Below are 24,851 nucleotides of genomic sequence, written 5' to 3' on the forward strand. Positions count from 1 at the left end.
AAGAATGCTAATTGTGGCAGGAACAGTCATTTGTGCTCAATATCTGCTTTCCCTTCTATAACATTAGAATAGAAATAGGACCTTCCATTTCTAATGGCATTTAGTTGGGCACAAAGCCACTCAGAAAAAGGACTATATTCCTCTGCAACCAAATGAAGCCATACATTCAAGTTCTGGTCAATGGACTTAAGGAGAAAGGGTGCACGAAACTTTGTCAAGGTGGTGATGGTGGAAGGCAACCTTCCTCCTTCCCTTTTCTCTTCCCTGCTAGCTAGAATGCAGGTGTGACTGCTAGAACTGGAGTAGCCGTCTTGGACCATGAGATGGAAACTGCAATCTGAGATTTATGGACCAATAAGATAAAGGAGCTAGTGATCCTGACGATCAAGGAGCTACCGTAAGATCTCCAGAACTTCACATGAGAGAGAAGCAAAATTCTAATTTGTCCAAGCCAGTATTATTTTGGATTTTCTGTCACTCGTAGCTAAACACAACCCTGATTACTTGTTATATTATAAATTTGTGAAATAATACTAATGGTATTTACTCAAGAGAAATCTCAATAAGGGTTAAAGTAATCAGAGACAGCTTTACTCTTTTTGACAGCATTCCAAAACCCACATTTGTTATCTGATATTATCTGATATTATTATTCTTAATATCACCCTCCCATTACTTATTTATTAAAGAACCTGTATAGGAAATTCAATCCTGGAAAAATACAGGTACAATTAGATGAATCTGAACAAAACTCTTTCTTTCCTATTAAGTCAGTTAATATAATCCAACTGCAACAAAGGTGAAGCTACTTAAAAATAAAAAGGAAAAGTAGAAAAAAAAGATGTTGCCATAGAGATAAATATGATATATTTTGTCACTGTCATTCAAAACTATGTTACTAACTTTACGATATCTTCAAACGGACTCCTAAAAATCCTTTTATAGGACTGAGATACCAAGGGTTATCTTCAGGGAGGAAACTATGTGCACAAATATTATAATCAAAGCTTTGTTATTTTTATTCCCAGAGGAAGTTAGAGAAACACTGGTGGGAAAACACCAAAACATTTCACTATGAGAATGAAGCATCAGTTTTCCAATGTTACACAATATTGTGCGTGAGAAAATACACTATTTTCATACAGGTCTCCCAATCCCCTCTTCCAAGCACTTGTTAGAAAAAGACAAAATATTAGTGCATGATACAGCATCCGAAGTTATCTGTTTCTTCTCTTTTTAAGACAGCTAAAGCATTGGAGACTGACTTATCAAAAGAACAGGACCACATTTTGCTCAGCTGGAGGTTATGATGGTAAAACACAATAAAACTGAGGTCCTACTAAGTTTTGCCAAATGTTGATTCTACATATCTGTGTAGAATAGAAACTGACCTTAACTTAAACTAACTCACTAGGTTAAATGACCCTTCCCACTCCCCTCTGAAACTTACTGACTGATGCCCCTAGCACACTGAACATTCATGACTAGTTTTTGTATTTTGCCAAAACTACTTTTGCTAATTGCATTTGTTACTAATTGTGTAATTTAATAAACTACTATGTAACTGATAAGATACAGCGTGAAAAGAGAGCACTGTGAGTATAGTTTATTGCAAGAAAGACAACATGGAACTTTAGTAGATCTGGACCCAAAAGGAATTGGCCCTACCTCAAAACGTGGCAAATGAATGCACATTTATATAATTAACTGAAACAAAATAAGACACATATACATCTTAAAAAAAAAATGATCCCCTGCTTTAACCAATTTTGTTAATTAACAGATTACCCACTAGTCTCTGCTGTACTAGGTAAAACAGCTTTTCCTATATTAGGAAACTCTGACTCAAGGCTGGAGTTATTTATTTATTTATGCTTTTTTAAAATTTTTATTTATTTTTGGCTGCGTTGGGTCTGCATTGCTGCGTGTGGGCTTTTCTCTAGTTGCGGCAAGCAGGGCCTACTCTTCATTGCAGTGTGCCGGCTTCTCATTGTGGTGGCTTCTCTTGCTGTGAAGCACAGGCTCTAGGCCCGCGGGCTTCAGTAGTTGTGGCACGTGGGCTCAGTAGTTGTGCTCATGGGCTCTAGAGCGCAGGGTCAGTAGTTGTGGCACATGGGCTTAGTTGCTCTGTGTCATGTGGGATCTTCCCGGACCAGGGCTCGAACTCGTGTCTCTGCATTGGCAAGCAGATTCTTAACCACTGCGCCACCAGGGAAGTCCCTGGAGTCCTTTATTTTTGATAGAAAAGAAGGTCCTTAATATCTAATGATGTCCCGTAGGAATGAAGGAAACTCAATCTGCAACAGGTGGTACTTCTGACACTAAGCAGCTTTCACTTAGATCACTTAGATCAACATGTCAAAAAGTTATGCAGGGCTTCCCTGGTGGCGCAGTAGTTGAGAATCTGCCTGCTAATGCAGGGGACACGGGTTCGAGCCCTGGTCTGGGAAGATCCCACATGCCGTGGAGCAACTAGGCCCGTGAGCCACAACTACTGAGCCTGCGCGTCTGGAGCCTGTGCTCTGCAACAAGAGAGGCCGCAATAGTGAGAGGCCCGCGCACTGCAATGAACAGTGGACTCCGCTTGCCACAACTAAAGAAAGCCCTCGCACAGAAACGAAGACCCAACACAGCCAAAAATAAATAAATAAAATTTAGGAAGATATAACACATTATTTAAAAAAAAAAGTTTTGCAAATCAGGTCCACATTAATAACAATAGCCTCTTAATATTTTATATTTCATCCATATACACTGGATTACATAGATGGGGGTGGTTTTCCAACACAGAAAACTGTTAAAACCAGACCAAAAATAAAAAGAGCATCTATCCTCATTTGAAAAATGGCTTTGTATTAAATTTTCTCTGATCTATGTTCCTACCCTAGAGAACTTATGTGTTCTATCACTCTACCTCATTTATCTTACCAAGTATCTTTCAAACTGCCAAACAAATTGAAGAGCACATCAAATCTTAAAAATAAGAAGTTCAGGGCTTCCCTGGTGGCACAGTGGTTGAGAGTCTGCCTGACGATGCAGGGGACATGGGTTCGTGCCCCGGTCCGGGAAGACCCCACATGCCGCGGAGTGGCTGGGCCCATGAGCCATGGCCGCGGAGCCTGTGCCTCCGGAGCCTGTGCTACACAAAGGGAGAGGCCACAACAGTGAGAGTCCCGTGTACCACACACAAAAAATAAAATAAAATAAGAAGGTCAAAGTAGTAATTAAAAGTAGGCCTTTCACAGTTATTTATCAGATTCACAATATTCTGAACTAATGTTAATTTCTAGTAGTTATACTAATTGTTGATCAGAAACCAAATGTGTCCCTTCATTTAAAGCAATTAAAAAGCAAAAGCAATCAGAAAATTTGAAATCATTTAAATACACAGACACACATAGGGACATATACTGAAAATAAGAATTGCAAAAAAAAAATTAGAGGTAGTAAAATTAAGTATAGTGTAATCATTTAAAAGCCTATTAAAATGTCTATGATGTAGGACTTCACATCATAGTAAAAACATAGGCAAAGTACATTACTCATCCCCAAAGTAGAAACAGTTAATAGAAATAGCTATATGAATGCAGTATTTGTGCCACTAATGTATGCAATAAAACTACAGACCAATAAAAGGAAATGTAAAGTTTGCGTCTGCACCATTAGCACACGTCAGCCAGAGGCAGAATAAATCAAAACTATTGGTGCACAACAGATGGCCCAAGAGTGATCCAAGGTTCACATTTTGACAAGAGGAAAATTTTGACACTAAATTCAAATTTGATAATGCAGGCAAGGTCACCAGAGGAAAAATTAGCTTGAAATTCTAGTAAGTACAAACTCAAGTTTAAGAGATGGTTCTCATATCAAACTCTATAGGAAGCCCCCAGAACTGCTCAGCTGATTCTGAACTCCCCTTTTATTCACACAAAAAAGTGTATGACTGAACCATACAAAACTGTCATTTTTGTGAGTCAAATCTCAGTAATTTCAGGGGACCGCGGCTGCGCAGGCCGCATGAGGCCAGGTGCAGATGTATGGCTGCTGCCATAAAAGATGCAGGTGTACAACCTGAAGAGATATCCTATATCAATGCACATGCTACTTCCACACTATTGGGAGATGCTGCTGAAAACAAAGCCATCAAACATCTTTTCAAAGACCATGCACACGCCCTTGCCGTTTCCTCTACCATGGGAGCCACCAGACACCTCCTGGGGGCTGCCGGGGTGTTGAGGCAGCTCTCACCGCCCTGGCTTGTTATTATCGAAAACTGACACCTACTTTAAACCTAGACTGTACAGAACCACAATTTGATCTCAATTATGTTCCACTCAAGACACAGGAATGGAAAACTGAGAAAAGATGTACTGGACTCGCCAATTCCTTTGGTTTCGGTGGTACTAATGCAATACTTTGTATTGCTGGCATGAAGGACAAATCATTTGCAATTAAATACTGATTTTTAAATGTTATAAACTGCATTAAGTTGAGAAATAATGTTTACATAAATGCATATTTTTATATATCAAAAAAAATCTCAGTAATTTAATAAGGTTCAACCTAACAGTTATATATGTCTCTTTTTCAAACCCAGAATTAATTTTGAGTTTCATGGTCAAAACAAGTCCTTGTAAACTTTCCCAAGGATAAGACAGTAGCCTCCAAATCAGTCCTCTCTCTTGATGCGAGTTTCAGGGAACGTGTTTATAAACCTGGGTAGGATTGTTTTCCCTGAAGAAAGCTCTTAGACAAAATGTTGGTTACGTGCTTTGGACAGGTAGAGGGCTAGGAAGTTTTTGACTCTATACTTCCTATCACTTCATTCAATAATTTGAGCTCATCAAATTTCAAAACTTTGTCAGCTATAATACAGGGCTTCTTCAAAGGCCGGACCGTGTGTGATTTAGGAAAAATACATTAGGATTCCTGAAACTTGTTATCAATCATCATTTGTTGAGTGCCGAGAGTGGGGCAATCCGAAAAATGTCTTATTAAGGAAAAAGATCAAACACTAAATGCATAGAGTTTAACCATATGAGAGTTTGTCAGACATAATGTTTATAAGATGTTCCATTTTAAAAACTGACTTTACTCAGGACTACTGGCAGGAAGTGAATTTCCTGAGAATTAAATTGCATCCTACAGATATGCTACCAAAGCAAAGCATGGGGAAGGGACAGAGGGAGGGTCTGAGGCTATAGCAAACTGAGTCAACAAGTTTTCTGAAAAAAGAGATTAATTAGGAAACACTTCAAGGAAAAAGTTAGATATTGATATCAAAGAGAATTACTTTACTTTTTGTTGGAAAAAATGGGGAAAATGTTGAGGCCCCCCAAAAATGATTTTTTAAAGTTCTAGGCAGAGGCTCTAGGAATGGGGTAAAGTTGTACAAGAGTAGTCTCAAATACCCCAGGTGTGTAAGCAGGGGACGGGAACACGGGGAGATATTATTCTAGCTGATTCCTTCATATCAGTGATTCTACAACCTTCTAGAGGTGGAGGAAGAGGGGTCCTACTTAATTTATATTTCTAAAGGTATCTCTCCTTGCCTGATTCTCAGTGTCTGGATATTTCCCCAGTCTTCACTACAGATCTTGATCCTTTCCTTTCCAAAGCAGTTCTGATCTTGGTTTCACACAAAGAAATAGGGAGGACTGTAAAATATCCATAAAGAACATTTTAGGAAAGATTGGACTTGACAAGACAAACTACAAAGTGGAAAAAAAAAAAGTATGTCCCTTAAATTGCTTTTAATGCCCTTAAAATATTAGTCCATAATCTGCAATAATCTGATTTATCTACCTTAGTGGACAAAATTTCTCTTGAGATCTCAGGTTAGCAAAATAGCCAGACTGAACACCTGCTCACACTAGAAGCTGAGCTGTATTGCCAGCTGCAATCCTTGCTAAGGATGGAGGTATGATACTATATAGACCTATTCCATAATTCAGAGTTCTCTTTTCATATCCCATAGGGTATACTTTCTAGAACCTATTACAGTTCTCTTCATTCTCATCATAAACGGAACAGCATGTTCTCAGTTTCCAAGTGAATCTTTGCATTTAAATGCATTTGTGGAAAATGAGTGAAAATTTTTTCATTGGTCAAATATTGTTCTAAGAAAGGATTTCAACTAAATTTCAGGTAGAAATGGTTTAAAAAGACAACTATGGTACAATAGTATAAATTTTAAGTTCTGCAATAGTAAGGTATCCCTCTGAAAGCATTTAATCTTATGCTCAAAGGAAGCCAGGATCACAAGTGAACATGGTGACAGTACTAAGTCCTTTTGAAACAGAAGTTCTTAACAAAGGATACAGAGAATCACCTGCAGGACTTTACAATATAAATACCCAGGCACTCTACTCCCTAAAAAAATAAAAAAATCTGGCATGGTAAGTCTGAGGTGGGCCAAAATATTGCATTTTTAACAAGTATCCCTGGTGACTCTAATGCAAACCATTCCAGGACGCTGATTTACAAGCACTGGCCAGCATGACACAGATAGAGATAATGAGCATGGACTCTGGACCTGTACTGCCTGGGTTTGAATTCTGCCTCTACCACTTAATCTCTAGCTGTAGGATCTAAACCAAGTTCCTTAATCTCTCTGTGCCTTCGTTTTCTCATCAGTAAAATGGGGACAGTAACAATACCTATTGCATGGATTGTTCATAAAGATTAAACAAGTTAATACTTTAAAGCACTTGGAATAGTGACTTGGCACATAGAAAGCACTATTAGAAGTGTTTGGTAATTCTTTTTTAAACAAAGGATTCAAAAGTTTGAGGTCAGAGAAGTCCCTGAGGAAGTGCAACAGGTAACATGAGCATGGGCACTGACACTGCTGTTTGGGTTTATTCCTTTCCACCTCGTAGTGGAGAGCCACCGTTCCACTGCTGAATAAAGGAAACCGAGGGTGACAGGCACTTACAAACTGATCCAAACTCCTGAGCCTAGGAATGAAAGCACTGTTATAATTTGAGCTGCGGCCTTTGTGTGACAGAAGAGAGACTGGGGCAGTGACTCTGTGTGTGTGTGTGTGGGGGGGGAATGGGGACATTTTGCTGTTGTTTAATATTCCCTTTAAAGTAGCTTCAGTAGACTCCATTAAAGAGCTACATTACTTATCAAGTTTTGGAAGTTTGGGATTTGTATTTCTTTTGGATGTGTCACTATGCCAAAATTAGTCTTTTAAAAGTGCAAGCAAAAAAGTCTAGTTTTATTTGAATTACACAGATAAAGGGTCTTTTCCTCTGTGGGGAGACTTCATAATGGTCTTCTGGCAGGGAAGCACCTTTAAAAATCAAGTTAAATCCCAGTACCAAAAAAAAAAAAAAAAAAAAGTCACAGGCCTAGTTACTTGAAGAATTTGGGCAGCCACTATCTGTGCAACACATGCCTTTCTCTTCTTCCCTCCACCGATGTCTCCTACCCCACCCAATCCCTGGCCTGGCCCAGCCACTCAGCTTCTGCTGTGGCCCAAAGCACTTTTCCCCTAGCCTCAACCCAATTTGCTCTTCTGCAGAGTGGTATTTTTCTCTTTCCCCTCCAAAGGGTCACAGCTACACCTAATATCCATCCAGGTCTAGCTGAGACTAATCTCATCCCCAGAAATGTGCTCCTACTCGTAGGTTCAGTAATGTTGCCTCCATTTAGTTTGACCAGGCTGCCATCGTGAATCCCAGTGTAGGTTATAGGGGCCCAGAGATTTGGGAGAGAGGACATTGAAGGGCCTATACTATAAGGTACAAAGCAGGAGAGATCAAAGCCAAGTTTTTAATTCGATACTCTTGATATTTAATATTGGTAAGGCAAGCCATGGATTACATTCCTGAGCTTATTAAATAATTTTCATTTTGGTCATGTGAATTTCAAATTAGTTTCCCTAATCTTTAAGATTTTGTACTTAGTTTTTATAGTACTAGCTGTTGGTTTGGCTATCCAGCATTCCAATAGCTTTTCTATTTGTTGGTATCACCACTGAGTGCATTTTTGTGAAGGAAATATCTCCAACTACAGAAGCCTGAAGCAATGAGACACAGCCTCTCTCCCAGCTCTCCGGCAACTAGAGCATGGACATGTGACCTAAGCTTGGCCAATCACATACTCCTTTTAAGTTCAAAGACTTGGGCATTAGTGAATAAAGACTCAGAGAGATACAGATTATTCATAGCTGTGAAGAGAGTCTGCCACTGGCAGCAGTACTAGCAAGCTGTGGGGTGTTGAGTGGTTGGTGGTCCTAACCCAACTTCTTGAGCTGAGACAATGGCTGTGTTCTTTGCTGTGTGGCCTCCTTTGGTTCCCACCACGTTTCAAGCTGAATTCTCCAGCCTTCCATGGAGTCTGTGAACTAACAAATAGCCTTCCAATAAATTCCTTTTCTGCTTAATGTCTGCAGTTTCTGCTTTAAGTTACAGTAGGTTTCTGTTGTTTACAACCAAGAAACATTACAAGCACAGAACTGTAATTTCATTTCTGACATATTTGATACTGCCAGTTAATGTCTGACCTAAATATTAATTCTAATTAGATTATGGCATTATTTTAGGTAGATAAAATACAATAGAATGAGTCATAAATCAATGGACCTCCTTATTTCCCATTTGATGCCCAAAGTAATGAAAATTGACTCTGTCACTACCATTCTACCGTAACCAGCCTCATAAATATTATATTCTAATTGACAAAGCCACTTGCTTTTATCCAGTCCTCACCCTAGATTTTTCTCTGCAGCATTTGACATGCAACTTTCCCTTGTCAAAATCTCTTAGTTCTCATTCCCCTCCAATGTTTTTGTTGTTGTTGCCTTCTCTTACACCACATCCCACATTAATTACTCGTGTTTCTTACAAATGAATCTTTTTTCCTTTTTTAATTTTTAAAAAAATTTATTTATTTTTGGCTGCATTGGGTCTTCATTGCTGTGTGCGGGCTTTCTTTTCTTTAGTTGCGACGAGCAGGGGCTACTCTTTATTGTGGTGCATGGGCTTCTGATTGCAGTGGCTTCTCTTGTTGCGGAGCACAGGCTCTAGGCGCGCAGGCTTCAGCAGTTGTGGCTCGCGGGCTCTAGAGCACAGGCTCAGTAGCTGTGGCGCACGGGCTTAGCTCCTATGCGGCCTGTGGGATCTTCCCGGACCAGGGCTTGAACCCGTGTCCCCTGCATTGGCAGGCAGATTCTTAACCACTGTGCCACCAGGGAAGCCCCCCAGATGAATCTTTTTTCAATCCATATTGTCACCTGGCATTCTCATCTAGTCCCATGACTTGAAGTATATGTCTGGCTCAAACCTCTCAAAACGTAACTGAAGACCCATATTTACAACTGTTCACTAAACATCTCCACTGGAATATTCGTTAACAGGGTATTTAAACTACAATTTATCTTCCCCCTGTGTTTCCTATTTTAGTTAACTCATCTATTTCTATCTAGTTATCCAAATAGAAACCTAAAATCATCTCGGACTCCTCCATTTTTCTTACTCTCAACACTAAATATGACCCTCATTCCCAAGCGTAAGTCTGCATTAGCTCCTCTCGTATACCTCTACTCACTCCTTGGTAATCTCATTTAGTCACAGGGTTTTAAATATTATTTATATACTGATGACTCCCAAGTTTACATTTCTAGTCCATCTCACTCCCTTGGCCTTGACTCCTATATACAACTGCCTACTCAAAACATCCCCTTGGACATCTCATGGTTAAGATATCCAAAACTAAGCTCCTGGTAGACCTCTCAAATGTACTTCTCCCATAGTGTTTCCCACTGAGTGGTAAGGCCATTCTTCTAGGGTGCTCAGGTCAAAAATATTGTAGTATGCTTCTCATACTCCACATCCAATCCATCAGCAAAACCTACTGATTCTACCTTCTAAGTATATCCAGAATCTAACCATCAGTCCAAGCCATCTTCATCCATTGTCTGTATAATTACAATAGCCTCCTAAATGGTCTGCCCACTTCTGCTCTTCCCTCCTTAAAGTCTATTCTCATCACAGCAACCAGAATGATCCTGTTAAAATGTACATCAAAATGCTCCAATGACTTCCAATCTCACAGTAAAATTAAAATAACCTCAATGGGCTTTAGAGATGTATATGTTATGACCCACCTAATTACTTCTCTGACATCATCTTCTATGGTTCTTTTCTTATTACACTCCAGCTGCAACAGCCTCCTTTCTTGTTCCTCACAAATGCAAATGTTCTTGCCTCAGGGCCTTTGCACTTGCTGTTCCCCCTGGAATATCCTCTCCTAAAGTATGTGCATGGCATGTACCTTCACCCCCTTCAAATCTTCACTCAAATGTCAACTTCTCAGTCAGGCCTTTCTTGGCTACCCTGGTTAAATTGAACAACACGTCCTCACCAAACGCACTCACATCCTTTCCCTTCTCTGCTTTACTTTTCTCCCTAACATTTACTGTCTTTATCCTTTATAAGCAAGCTCTACAACAGCTGGCATTCTTATCTGTTTTGTTCATTGGTGAATCCCCAGGATCTATTACAGTCTTTCACATGATAGATATCCAAAAATGGTTTATAATATAAATAAGTTAGCTACAGGAGAGTTTCAATAATAGCTTTTTAACTAGCTCTCTGCCTCCAGGAGGCAAGGGCCCCTAAGACCCTTTCAGCAGGTCTGTAAGGTCAAACTATTTTCATAATAATAATAAGACATTATTTGCCTTTTTTCACTCTGTTGAAATCTGAACCAATGGTGAAAACGCAAGGTAAAACTGCTTGGCCTCGGCATGAATCTAGGTGGTAGCACCGAACTATAACAGTAATCATGTATTCTTCACAGCCACATACTCATAGTAAAAATGAATCAATGAAAGAGTAAGTAGATGAATATAAAAACTTTAAAAGCCAATTCCAATTAAGAATATCCTTGTCGGGCTTCCCTGGTGGCGCAGTGGTTGAGAGTCCGCCTGCCGATGCAGGGGACACGGGTTCGTGCCCCAGTCCGGGAAGATCCCACATGCCGCGGAGCAGCTGGGCCCGTGAGCCATGGCCGCTGAGCATGCGCGTCCGGAACCTGTGCTCCACAACGGGAGAGGGCCACAACAGTGAGAGGCCCGCGTACCAAAAAAAAAAAAAAAAAAAAAAAAAAAAAGAATATCCTTGTCAAAGCAGTAAAAATTATTAATACTCTCTGTGATGGGGAAAAAAAACTTAAGTGACTAAGTTGCCAGCTGAACTACACACTTTATTATTTTTTTTTAATATTTATTTATTTGGCTGCACCAGGTCTTTGTTGTGGCACACAGGATCTTTTTTTTTTTTTTGGTTGCAGCACGCGGGTTCTTTTAGTTGCGGCACACGGGATCTAGTTCCCTGACCAGGGATCGAACTCTGCCCTGGGAGCACGGAGTCTTAACCACTGGACCACCAGGGAAGTCCCATGAACTACACACTTTAACTTGAAATAGTGACTGACAAACTACTGTTACTCAGGCTTGGGTATTCATCAGACGTTTTCGTGAAAGTAAGAGAAGCAAGCATGTCACTTCAAAGAAAACAGTCGACAATATGTATTGCAAATGATAAAGTTTGAGCTGTCAAGCAAAACTCAGAATTTTGGAAACATAGTATCCACCACCATGAGCATAACTTTCTTGATGTGATTAGTAGTGATATTAATGAATGTGATTTTTAAAATATTGTATAATGAAATATGTTAATATCTGGAAGATATGGATAGTTCAGTGAATATTTTCCAAATGACCGGTGGATGATATTACAAAATCATCCACAGGTAAAAGTTCCATTCAAAATATAAGACAGATCGATGGCTTTTAATGTTACAGAGTATACAAGTTACATTGATATGATGTCAGATTCCATCTTGAACTAATCTTTTAAGAAATGATCACTTGTTGAGCTTTGATGCTGTATCAAAAAAAAAACCCACAATTATCTAAAAAGAGTATTAAAATACTCCTCCCTTTTCCAATTACATAACTGTATTTTCTTCATATATTTCAACCAAAACAACATACTGCAACATATTGAATGCAGAAATACATGAGAATCCTGCTACTTTATTAAATCAGATTAGACATTTGCAGAACTGTAAAACAATGCCACTCTTCTCAGTAAAAAAATTTTTTCCTCTTTAGTATATAATTATTTTTCATTAAAAATGTTATCTATTTTAAAATATAATTGTTTCATTATTGTTATTTTCAAGTGAATCATTAAATAAATATTTTAAACACTTCTTAGTTTTAATTTCTACTAATGGCTAAATGATATTGAATATTTTTGTGTGTTATTAGCCTTTTTGTATATCTTCTTTGGAGAAATGTCTACTCAAATCCCTTGCCCATTTTAAAATTGAGTTGTCTTTTTATTGTTGAGTTGTAAGATTTCTTTATGTATTCTGGATACAAGTCCCTTATAAAACATATTATTTGCAAATAGTTTCTCTTATTCTGTGAGTTCTCTTTTCTCTTTCTTAATAGTGTCCTTTGAAGCATAAAAGTTTTTACTTTTGAAGAAGTCAAATTTATTTTGTAAAATTTTCTTGTGTTTTTGGTCTCATATCTAATGCAGAGTGGCTATATTATCTTACATTCCCATCAGCAGTGTATGAGTGATCCAATTTCTCCATATCCTTTCCAGCATTTGGTTTTGTCACTGTTTTGATTTTTAGTCAACTGTTAAGGTATAATTAAAGTATCAACTCCATTCTCAACCTTCTGGGACCAATCCTACCCACCCACTTCTCTTTGTGTTTCCATTCTCTACCACCTAGGCCTAGGCAAAATTAACTGCCCCTCATTTGTGTTTCCACAATCTCCCCCTACTAAATCGCTTAACATATTATAGTTTGTGTTCATATGTCTGCTTCTACTGGGCTGCATTCCTTCAGGGTAAGATTCATAATGGTGGGCTCCATAGGCTTCCTTAAGTTATGAGACTTTCTACTTAAATATGTAAATATATTTTTCTTGAGAGAGGGAAGAGGTCCATGATCAAAAAAGGATGATGAATCACTGCTTTAAAGAGAAAACATCTCTCAATTCCCAGCATCTCAGACTAAAGGTACTCGATAAATATTTTAACATGAATGATGTTGTTTTAGTGAAAAAAATTCTCTCACTCAAAATTGTTTCATATCTTGTAAACAAATGACTTTCATGCTATAACAACTACTTTATTTACATTGAAACAAAAAGATTCACTTATAGACAAAATGTGCTTAAATGGTCAGATTTCATTTACAGTGAAACAGTGAGAAATCTTTAGTAAAAGCATTTTATAAGAAACTGTATTCTCGCAATTAATGACCATTTCATTTCAGATTATCATTTTCTAACATCCCAGACATGATTTAATAGAAAACTGCTGATTTAATAGATTAAATTGCTCTGGTCAGTTTGTGGTTATTCTATCATCATGGTTAGTATTCACTCATATCCTTAGAAAATCTTTTTAATCTTAATCTCTTTCCAACAATTAAATACACTCTTTTCCCAATACATCTTAAATTCCACCAAAACAAATATTATTCCTGATCTGTATTCTTAATATGATGAGATACACTACTAGGAATAAAAGGAATTTAGGGCTGGTCACTACAAAGATGACTTAGAAGAGATAAGAAGTTTGGAATTTCTGTCCCCACAGCACTAGAGTAAATTGGGCAAATAATAGAAACTCATTAAAACTTAAAAAAAAGTGAATAAGTGAATGGGTGAATCTTTTTTCTTATTGTTACAGGGAGTCAAGTCAATAGAATATGAAGTATACTTATTTTAAGAGACTTATATGTCTAGAGATGCTATAATGTTTCTTTACAAACTTCGTTAGTTTTAAAGATGGCAAAAACAAAACAAAGCAAAACACACATGCATAAAATAGAGAAAGGAGAAAGTTTAGGGCACCAAAATAGACAATATCTTCCTCATCAGAAACAGTAAAATGAGGAATACAGCTGGAGGAGATCACACTTATTGGAAATCACTTACTCTCCTCATCAGAGTTCAGCTGTTAAACAGATGCCTCTAAGAAACAGAAGCCATCATTCTAAGATACTGCCCGACACTTACCTATGGAAACACTCAAAACAATGTAACAAGAACCTAAGCTGGAGTTCACTCTCCAGTGTGAGACCTTCACAAGTGCTGATATGAGTAATTAATGGTGAAGCACTAGAGGAAATAAGATGTGCTGAGCCCTGCCCTGGAATGCCAGGTCACACAAAAGAGTGTTCCTCATTATCAGACTCTGAATAGATGGGAGACCTTAGGCAAGATACTATACAAAGATAATGTTCCTTATTCTAGAAGGGTTTTTTGGGTGGGGTCAGGGGGATTTTTTTCTCTCAGTTTTGAATCTTTACTCCCAATAAGTAAATATTTTATTAGGAAATATGGTTATACATATGCTCTTTAGATCTATCAAATGGTTGTGAGCTCTGACATTCAAAGATTGTAAAAAATCATCTACCAACACAGAACATCTACCAACACAAAAGATGTGTTGAATGACAACCTGAAATGCCTGACTGAAGTATCAGGCAATTATAAAGAGGAGCAATAAACTAAAAAGGAAAATAAAAGCCTAACATTTAGGAAAACAAATAGGTACTATTTTAAAAAAACCACCAAGGAAAGTGTTTAGGAAGTGAATACCAAATAATAAAGGCAGGAAAAGACATTCAGTTGACTAATCTGACCCTTTTCTTTGTTTCAACATACTCACAATTATTAAGCAAACATACCAAACTGCTGCTTTCTAAAATGTTAAAAAGTAATAATAATAATCCAAAGCAATCTAAGTTTTTCCTGAAGTTTTTCTATTTCCCAACTTCTGCTATATATGGGACATTCAAAAAGCATATAGATATAGAATACATATTTAACTAAGAAGGTGATAGCCAATAAACTGAAAATCTGGTCCCAATTTCCAATTGTACAATTGTAAAGTACAATTGTACAGTACTCCCTGAAATCTAATAAACTCAAAAGATTTCCTTTCTTTCCTTTCTTTCCCACCACATTCTTTCAGGTATACTTAACTTAGCAGTGAGGGTTCTTGTGTCTGTATTGCCCTTGATCTTTATTAATCTGTGCTGGGATAACCTTTCCACCTTACATGACTTAGCTCATACATTTTTTTTTTCTTTGAAGGCTTTATTATCATCTCCCTCCTGACCCACAAATCTCATGTCTCAAGTCTCATGTAGGAGATTTTCTTAAAAGTCTGCTATTACATTCAAAAAGTCAACCAAAATATGACAGAAATTTTATTAGCAAAATATGACAGAAATTTTATTAGCAAAATCACAGAGTCATAGGGCAGGACGAGACCTCAGAGTTCATTGCAGCCCATGCCCTCATTCGAAAATATTGAGGCCTAGCTGCAACTTAGACCAAGCTCTGTTGATAACAATTTTATTCCAATCTACCAACAATCACCACATCAAAATAAATGTTTCTTAAATCACCAAGAAAAATGACGGTGAGACCTCCAAAGTAGAAAATACAATTCACTCATGAAAGGCAATTTATCAACTTGCCAAGGGTGCTGGATTCTGCCCACTACCTAGATAGGTTTCTGGGATGTCCCTAAATGAAAGGAAATCAATATCCATCAGCAACTTAACCAACATAATTATCTAACACGTCGTATTTGTCTATAACATAAAATTTCCCCTCTTTCCCTTGTGTACTTCTCATCTTTCTTTGGTGTGTGATCAGGAAGCATATGCCACCTGTAACATAACTCTGAATCATATAATATCAGGATGTTAAATACACTGGGAAAAAAATTTTTCATCAGAGATAATCTTTATAGCCTCTAACTTATATGAATGATGGGTAATTATATGAAAGACAGAACTAGGGATGATCATAAATAAAGATGAGTATAATTATTTCAATATTATCAATAGGATCCTAAAATGCATTTGCATGAACAATTCTAACACAGTCACATATTAAAATGTTAATGTCAAAACAGGTATAGGCAATCTTATGTTAGGCATTATTCTTGTATGTTTTAAGTCATGAGTAGTGGAAACAGTCCTATAAATCTTTGAATCTATTATTTCCACAGCTCCTAGGATATATCTTGTTCACGAAAAGAATTGAGAATTGTTAAACGATTTTCTTTGTTCACAAAGAGGAAATAAATGTGTGGCTATATTGTGGGCAGTCAAAGAATGATCAAAGTACAATTGGATGACAACTTTCAGAATATAAAACTTTTCTAGAAAATAAAATCACTCCAATATAAAATAGTAGGTTAAAATTATAGTATAGTGGTTTTAAACCACCAAACTTCAGGTGAGTATATACCTTAGCTATTTATTTATTTATTTACTTATGATCCAAGAGCAAGTTCAAAATCTAAAAAATAGCTGCTGTCTGCTACACACATTAGTATTGCCAAAACTATGAACAGAAATCCAATTGATGGATTTCTTAAGTTTACTGGGGGTGGGGGTAGGGAGGAATGTTGGGACTGAAGAATATGCTTGGTCATTCAAGAGTAACTGGCTTTAAAAATTACTTCACATAAATACATTCAAATACTTCATATGTATGACAAACAGGAAAATCAGTTCTATGACAGTTAAGAATAATCTTTGTTGGTTAACAGGACAGAATAATGTTTGGGTGATTGACACAGTGGTCTCTCTACTGTAATTTTATACTAAAACATCATAACAATGTTACTAAGGTTATACAGCAAAAGTATTGCCAAATGTAAGTTAGTGAATGCATTAATACTAATGGTGAGCCCAAGAACATGTACAGAGTTTCATATACACTTGAACAAAATAACATATCAGTAAATCCTCAGGATATGTTAATCAATGGGCAGGTACAATTTGATGGTTTAATGAAATAATACTGCTTCTTTAAATTATTGAGAAGAGATCAAGTTTGGGATTAACATATACACACTACTATATATACAACAGATAATCAGCAATGACCTACTGTATGGCAGAGGGAACTCTACTCAATATTCTGTAATAACCTATATGGGAAAAGAATCTGAAAAAGAGTGGATATCTGTATATGTATAACTGAATCACTTTGCTGTACACCTGAAACTAACACAACATTGTATCTCACCTATACTCCAAAATAAAATAAAAATTAAATTAAAAAAAATTAGCCATTAATCTGACAGTGTAGCTAAATATTTCAGAACTAATTTCAGAGTAAATCTAATTAGTTTAGAAATTAATTAAGTTTCAATGAGACTAAATAATTAAAGGAATAACTATATCCTACCATTAGTTCATTAAAAGGAACACCAATCTGCCTCTTGTATAAACATATATTTAGAATAGTACTACTGTGAAATAATACTAAAAGTCTCAAATTTATCTTCTAGGCAGAACTTTTATATTAAACCTTTCTGAATAAGTTTAAATAATTTCTGAGGTAGGAATGGAAGAGCTAAAAGAAATATTTTATATTTATTTAATACTTCTTTCTGACTACAATAATTCTTATAGCCTTTGCTATGGGAATTATCAAAGTTTTCATTTTTCAAATGTCATTTTTAATTTTCAAATTTTCTTATGGGGCTAAAGTTCATTAGTTTTACACAAAAGTTTTATAGAATGAGCATGTCTCAGGTAATACATAAATTTATGTACTTGAAAAGCAAAGAATTAGCACATACTAAAAGATTAAGGAGATATTCTTTTAATAAACTACAATTATTTGCTTCCTTTAATCAAGCTATTCTGACTTCATTTGTTGCCATTACTCTTAATTCTTTCTAAAAGTATAAACAGAAATTAGATTCTTAAGTAACATTTAATACTTCCTACCATATGAACAATGTGGTCTTTAGGACTTCTTATAATACAGTGCAATAAAGTAGAATTTAAATGCAAAAGATTATATTCAACTTATTGGTTTCTTATTGAAAATATTAACCCTCAGCTCATGAAACTCATAAAAATGGCCTTTTCATTACTCCTCTACAGAATAGCAAGCATATTAGTCTGTCAAATTTCTTCAGCTCCAGAAGTACTGGAGTAAGCTATGAAATATATAGATAATGGGTTCAATAATTTTGATAATGGGTTCAATAATTTTGAGCTTGTCTCACAGCATAAAATGCAGAAAAGAAGAAAAAAATGTTCACTGATATTAAAAAAGTAGAGGAATAAGACAGTGATGGTTGAGCTCACTATACTTTTCAAATTGTTTAAAACTTATGAAATAATTTTTAACCAGAATGCTTTGTCTTTATATTTATTAGCAAATAAAACTTAAAATCTAAGAAAATTCTAATACTTAAGAGAATACTTTTTAAAGTATTTAATAAACTATGTAACTTTTAAGTATTTAAGAAATTAACTTTTTAAATACAGAAATCTGGAAGGGTAAAGCATTATGTTCATGACCACAGAGAATCAGTTTTGAAGAACAAAATTCTTCACTCTTTGATACACTAGACTTACTTCTCCATAACTCTTGGTTAGAAAAGTAATAAGAGAATTACTGATGCTGTTAAGGGGGTGAGAGAGTTGTTTTCAAATGGGCTTTCACAGCATGGGAATTCAGTACACAGGTTTGGAATAACTTGCAGCTGTTGCAGGGTGAATAGGCTTAAGGAAATCACTGGGAATATTGAAGGAGAATTACCAGAAGTACTTTAAAACATTTATATTATTGTGATAAGAAAAAATGTTTAATTAGATGCCTAAAATTGGTCTCTGTTTAATTCTGAATCAAATTTTTAGATGTCTCTCATCGTTACATATTCCTGGGTATACATCCACAAACATGCTCAATTGTAACAAAGTGGCTCACTTACTATATGTCTTATGAGAAAACAGTTTCCTTTAGTTTGATCCAGTTTTGGTTTAGTTCAATGTAGTTCAAAATACTTTATAAATTTACTATATGCAAAACACCATGAGGGATAAAGAGTGAAAGACCCTCACTCTTCTCAAGAAACTTAGAGAAAATAGATATTATATATTATACAAAAATAATACAAAGAAACAGTATTACAGGAATTCAGTGGAATTTTCGGGATTTAATTGAGTGCTCAAATGCTGCTCCCTGAGGAAGAGCCTGATTTTGCCTGTAGGTATTTGTAGGTACCAGAGGTACATTATTCTTCCATCCAGGTAAAAACTGTTAGGAAAGTGTCTCAATCATCAAAATAAGATGTTAACCTTGTCATCTATTTGGTTTCTAAAGCATATGGAGTCACCCTGAATCAGCAATACAGAATATCAGTACTCTAAGCTCTCACCATAAGTCTGGATAAGAGATATGATATTTAGAAGGTATGCTTAAGGGGCATGCTAGCCAACCACTCCTTTAGGCATTCCAAGTTCCAAGATCAAGTTGAATTCTGAGAAGGCTTGATTCACTTTTACTGAATTGTACATTATGAAAAGATGACAAATCAATGTCTACGGTTAATGTCCCCATCATATATCACTGTAGGTTTTGGTTCAGCTTCAAGACTCATCCCAATTACTTTAGAAAACTTAGCTCTAGAGCATGCTGTCTAATGCAAATATACTGCAAACCATATATGCAAGCCACATGTAAACTTTCTAGTACACAGTAAAAAGAAATGGGTGAAATTAATTTTAATAATCTATTTTATTGAACCCAATATATCCAAAAATATTATCATGCAACACGTATGTAATCAATGTAAAAGTTACTGAGATATTTTACTTTTTCTTCTTCAAGCTCTAAGTCTTCAAACTCTAGTGTGCAGTTTATACTTACAGCACATCTCCATTAGGACAAGTTACATTTGAAGACTAGTGGCTATTGTAGTGAACATAGTGCAGCTCTAGAAGATAAACTTCTTTTGGGAAATGGCCCTTTAAGCCTTCATCTCCAACAAAAAACTACAGCTCCTATGCTTTCCCCCTTTATTCTGTAGGTTATTAGGGACAGAGCCATGACAACTCCACTTAGCAGTTCTTTGGTGGTGAAGAATGAGGGTTGGGGTACTGGGTCAGTAGGATATTTTAAACCCATATATTCAAAAGTGAAATAAACAAAATCGTGTACTAAACTTCTCCCCATCTATCTCCAAATGCTCTAACAGCACCTCCTTCCAACACAAGTGGCATGGCTGATAGTATAGAATAATGCCTCCTCAGAAGGAGAAGTGGAACTGGAGGTATTGAAACTCCTGAGTTTTGTTTAGTAAGGGTCATTTTTATGACCAAAATAAAGTTACAGTTAACATATAAATTTAGAGATTGTTTTAGATTTCTTTATATAATCTCTAATTAAGTAAAAATATTACAGCCCATTCTGGTTTAGAAACATTTCAACTTCTCTTAAATTTCGCAGAATAAATAATACACCAGTTCATAGGGATATGTTAATTTATGGAATTCTACTGGTTTGCACGTTTTTAGAACTCCCTTTTAACATAATCTCATTAATAAAAAGGAGGTAGTACAATGCAGTGAAAAAAGCACTAGCCTGAAATGGAAGATGATTTGGCTTCAAGACTTTTGTCACACGAGTTGTGTGATGTTATATAATTCTCTGGATCTAAATTTCTTCATCTGCAAAATCAATGGGGCAAAAGTACCTCCCTCAATCTCAAAAATCTTAATTGGAAACTATATATTTATTCAAGAATTTAAAAATGCTATATTATCTGAAGCAAATGGTATTTCCAATGTAACGCTGTAAAACTTTGTAAGAGTGAGACTAAATAACAAAGCAAAAATAAATGGCCAAGTTGTAAAAGGAACTTAATTCTGATTGCAAGTTTAATTTCTGTCCATTAGCTCCTGCTAGCTTTTCACCAATAAGTAAAAATAACACTTGACGTTCTCTATGTGAGAGAGTTCATTAAATTCAGTTTAGTATTGAAATATTTTAAATTTGAGTGACAGGGATCACTAAGCTTCACTGATAAGATTCTGCTAATTGAACTTTAGGAACTTGAAGACTTATCACAATAAAGAAAGCAAAGAAAAAATATATACAAATGTATAATCATCTAATATTAAATGCCTATTATTGCTGATGAAGAGATAAGTCATGAAACTTCTATATTTCTATTCTGCTTCCCATGGATAATTTCAGTTCGAGGTAGGCAGATACTTAATGTGCTAGCAGTACAGTGTTGTAATGCAGAGAACAGGGGTGGTCCAGCACCTGTTTCTGTAACTGACTGAGTCCTTTGTTTTTTCAAGAAGATCAGGAATTTAAAAAAAATGCCTTGATGTCAGTGCACAATAGCATCTTTCAGAAATGTTTAAATGTTGACAGAGGAAGTAGGATTCCCTCCTACTCATACCAAATCATGTAAGCAGGAACAACTCATCTAATCAGTATAAGACAATGTAATTGCTTTCTTGAACATATTTATAAGGTAATAAAAAAATTTTTGAAGGGGGAGAGGAATAACACTAAATAATAAAATGGCTAATGCCATTATGGAACCTCAACTCAAAAGCAGAGTAAAATCCTAATATAAATATCTAGACATTCTCACCGTCATCTAGGCACATGTCCTCCTTGCTACTTGATCTCTATTTTCCACAGTCTACTCAAAACCCCTGCCCTAGATGAATATTATTCTCACAGTTAGGTAACAGAGCCTTAAGAATCCTTGAAAGACAAAATGAAATGGGGTTTATTGCTATCTGAATCTGGAGATATCGGCCAAATGAAATTCTAATTAGTAAAACTGGGTTTATATATAAATGCTTATCTTCTACAGATGTATGTATAATCTTTGTTGCAATAATATAAAGACATGTATGTATTCTTTAAAATAAATGATACCCACAAATACGTTTCAACAATTTTGTTAAACCAGTGGGTTATGGATGATTTCTCCCGGTTTTTCAAATTTCTGAGCATTGAGATAGTCCTTTTGAAATTGAAATAACATTTTAAACTGATCACATAGTTATCTATTAATGGCGGAGGCCATTTGGTAAGAGTTCTGTAGAAATATGAAAACCTCATAAAGACTATAAAAAATGTTGCCTCTAACCAAAGAATTTATAAACAATAATTTAAAAAAACCTCTAAGCTCCAAAGTTTAAGAACTTTAAAATTAAACCTCTTCTATATCATTTATATGGTTTAAGAAAGGTATTTCACTCCGTCTAAAAACCAGAGCTACCAATTTTAGAATTTCCAATCAAATCTGCGTTAGTAGCTTTCATGAATCACAAAAAGAACTTAAAACTAAAATTATTTAATTTAAAATGATTTTTTCAAACCATTTCCTAATAACAAAACATCATTACACACACTCTTTCTCAATTCAGCTGACTTTTGAAAAGGAATTAAAAGGGGCTTTAAGTGCTAACAATTAGCAAACGATTCATATTGGATACCATGTTGACACCAGTTCCTAAAATAGGTTTGTTATTATAAAAGCTTTTGCAACCATTTGCAAGAAGGGGAAATAATAAAGGACTTGATTTTTGCAGAAGTAGGGACTTTATAAAAGCAATCCAGCTCCAATTTTGTTTGACATAGTGTTAGAACAGGGAATAAAATGCAAATACCAGAATTCTTTAACTACAAAGGACATGCATATTTTTTTAGTAAAAGACATGTTTGGGTATTAGAGACAATTTATTTCAATCTGGCATAGGGTTTGACAGCTTAAGAGTATAAGGAACAAGCAAAAGATGATGGTTGTATTACGTATGGAACAGATATTTTAAACCTTAGATGATTAATTAACTATGGTTGAAAAACAAGCAACAATTGGACTTCCCTTACATTGTCCACTACACACTGGCATGCAATTAAATGCCTGTCAAATGATATGAACTGATGTAGGGTTCCTGGCACTTATCTGAATCAGATTTAATACCTTACAAGGGAAATAAAGAGAACTCTTGAGGAAGAAAGTTAAAAGCAAACGAAAGTCTTTCTATTAGGCAATATCTTTTGTTGTTTTATAAGGTCCAATTTGAAAGATTCGCGCTTTTCAGAAGTTCAATGAAAGAATAAACTTGTTTTACCGTGGCATCATCTTTTTAGAAGTTTACTTTGAAAATAAAGCTTCCACTAAACGAGTTACAAATTTTTCTAATCTATATAGGTCAGAATAGACACATAGTCATATTCATTTTAGTAAGGACAGGCCCAATTATAAGGTTATAAGTTATACAGCTATAACTATAAGTAAAAATTTTTAAAAAGGTGATTGAAACAGAATTTTATCTCTAATTCACTTCACTCATGAAGAAACAGTTGTTTTACTCCTTCAGGTCAAACAGATAAGGAAAATGAAAAAGCAAAAGAAAAGCCAAAAATCATTAGGCACTTCCTGGGTAGACTGACACTACCTCAGAAAAAACGTAATGGGCATTACTATCCACCCTAGAAAAACAAAAAAGAACCCACTAGAAATGTGGTGTAGTCAGACTAAGAAATATTTCTTTTTTTAAAAAAAGATGCAAAAGAAAACATCTCTGCTTTCATCTTAAACAATTCTTGCTGTTAAATAGGAAATGCTTTCATAGCAGCTTTTAGAGTCAAGTCTATATAATAAAGGTTTGTGCTGGTTTTCACCCTTGACAACCAAAACGCATTGTTGAAAAGAAACTCCTAAATAGTCTCGTTCAAAAGTGATTTCGCTCATTAAATGGGGAAAGGGGAGAGGGGAGGGATGATTAGGATCAATTAAAAGAGAAGACAAAATAATCATGTTTTGACCCTATCTAAAGCAAGATCTGAAGGTAGTTTCATTTGTAGCAAGAAATATATTCCTACAAAGATACTGCACAAAGGGGAAAAAAAGGTAGAATTATGTAAGTTTCAGTAATAGATTCTGGACTCTGACTTATATAGTTACCTAGTTTCAGAGGGTCGTACATTATGTGGAAAAGAAATTTCAATGGGAAATAACATTCTCATTTCTCACAAAAAATAAATTTAATCCCTCATAATTTCCCTACCAATAACTCATTTGAGAAATAATTTATTGCATGAAAGTACTACTATAAAAGTACATTAAAAGGTTAAGCTCACAACTTACGTATGTATACAGTCTTGAAAATATTATAAGGATTCAGGGCACAGTTAGTTGAATAGGAAAAAGAGATGAAGCTGTCACTTGTACACAGGGATAATCTCATTCCTATCTACAAAAAGGCTCCCGCTCTCACTTTTTCTAAGTGTGTATTATGTAAGTTCCACAGGTGGTGATTTTGAGTGATGAGGATCCTCAAATAATACTAAAACTGAAAAAAAAAATGTTTCAATAAATACACTTCAGCTGGCTGAAGTATCTTCATCATCAAAAAAGATAAAATTCTGAACAAAAACCACTATGGAAGAATGATTCATCATATCACATCACAAGAAATTCTCTGATGCAGAAGGTGACTTGGGGTACAGTAATTTATCTTACCTGCAAATGAAATCTGGAAATGCTGGATTTGAAATATACCAACAGTATAGATCACTATTGAGAAGATGACAACGGTTTCCCCTCAACCAGGCCTCAAAAGCAGTCAGGAGGAAAAAACCCAGTCACATTTTAGAGTATTTAGATTTTTTAAATGACCCATACAATTTGAGAGGAAAACTCTTATGAGAGCCTATAAGAAATATCTTAAGAGACAAAAGGGGAATGGAGATGAAAATTGGTTGAGAAAAAAATGTGATATAAAGCTTAAAGGACTTGGCAGGGACTTAAGAGATAAATGGATACATAGAAGAAATTCTAAATTGTGTGTAAAAGGAAAGTAGAAGACACTGAGATGGTAGAAGGTTGTGCAAGGAAGCTGCTTTCAAAGATTTCTCTTCATTCGAAGGGAGGTATGGATGTCCATTTCTTTAGAACACTTAAGACCTATTGCTCTTTACACGCTCATTTTTCTTA

General features: G+C 35.6%; 1 protein-coding gene across 4 annotated transcripts in view; it reads right to left on the reverse strand.

The window, feature by feature from the left end:
• The window catches only part of ATF6 (activating transcription factor 6), a 222,147-nt gene that overhangs the window by 55,356 nt on the left and 141,940 nt on the right, over nt 1-24,851 (reverse strand). The window lies entirely within an intron of this gene.

The sequence above is a fragment of the Orcinus orca genome, chromosome 1 (assembly GCF_937001465.1).
Source record: "Orcinus orca chromosome 1, mOrcOrc1.1, whole genome shotgun sequence".
Classification (NCBI taxonomy): domain Eukaryota; kingdom Metazoa; phylum Chordata; class Mammalia; order Artiodactyla; family Delphinidae; genus Orcinus; species Orcinus orca.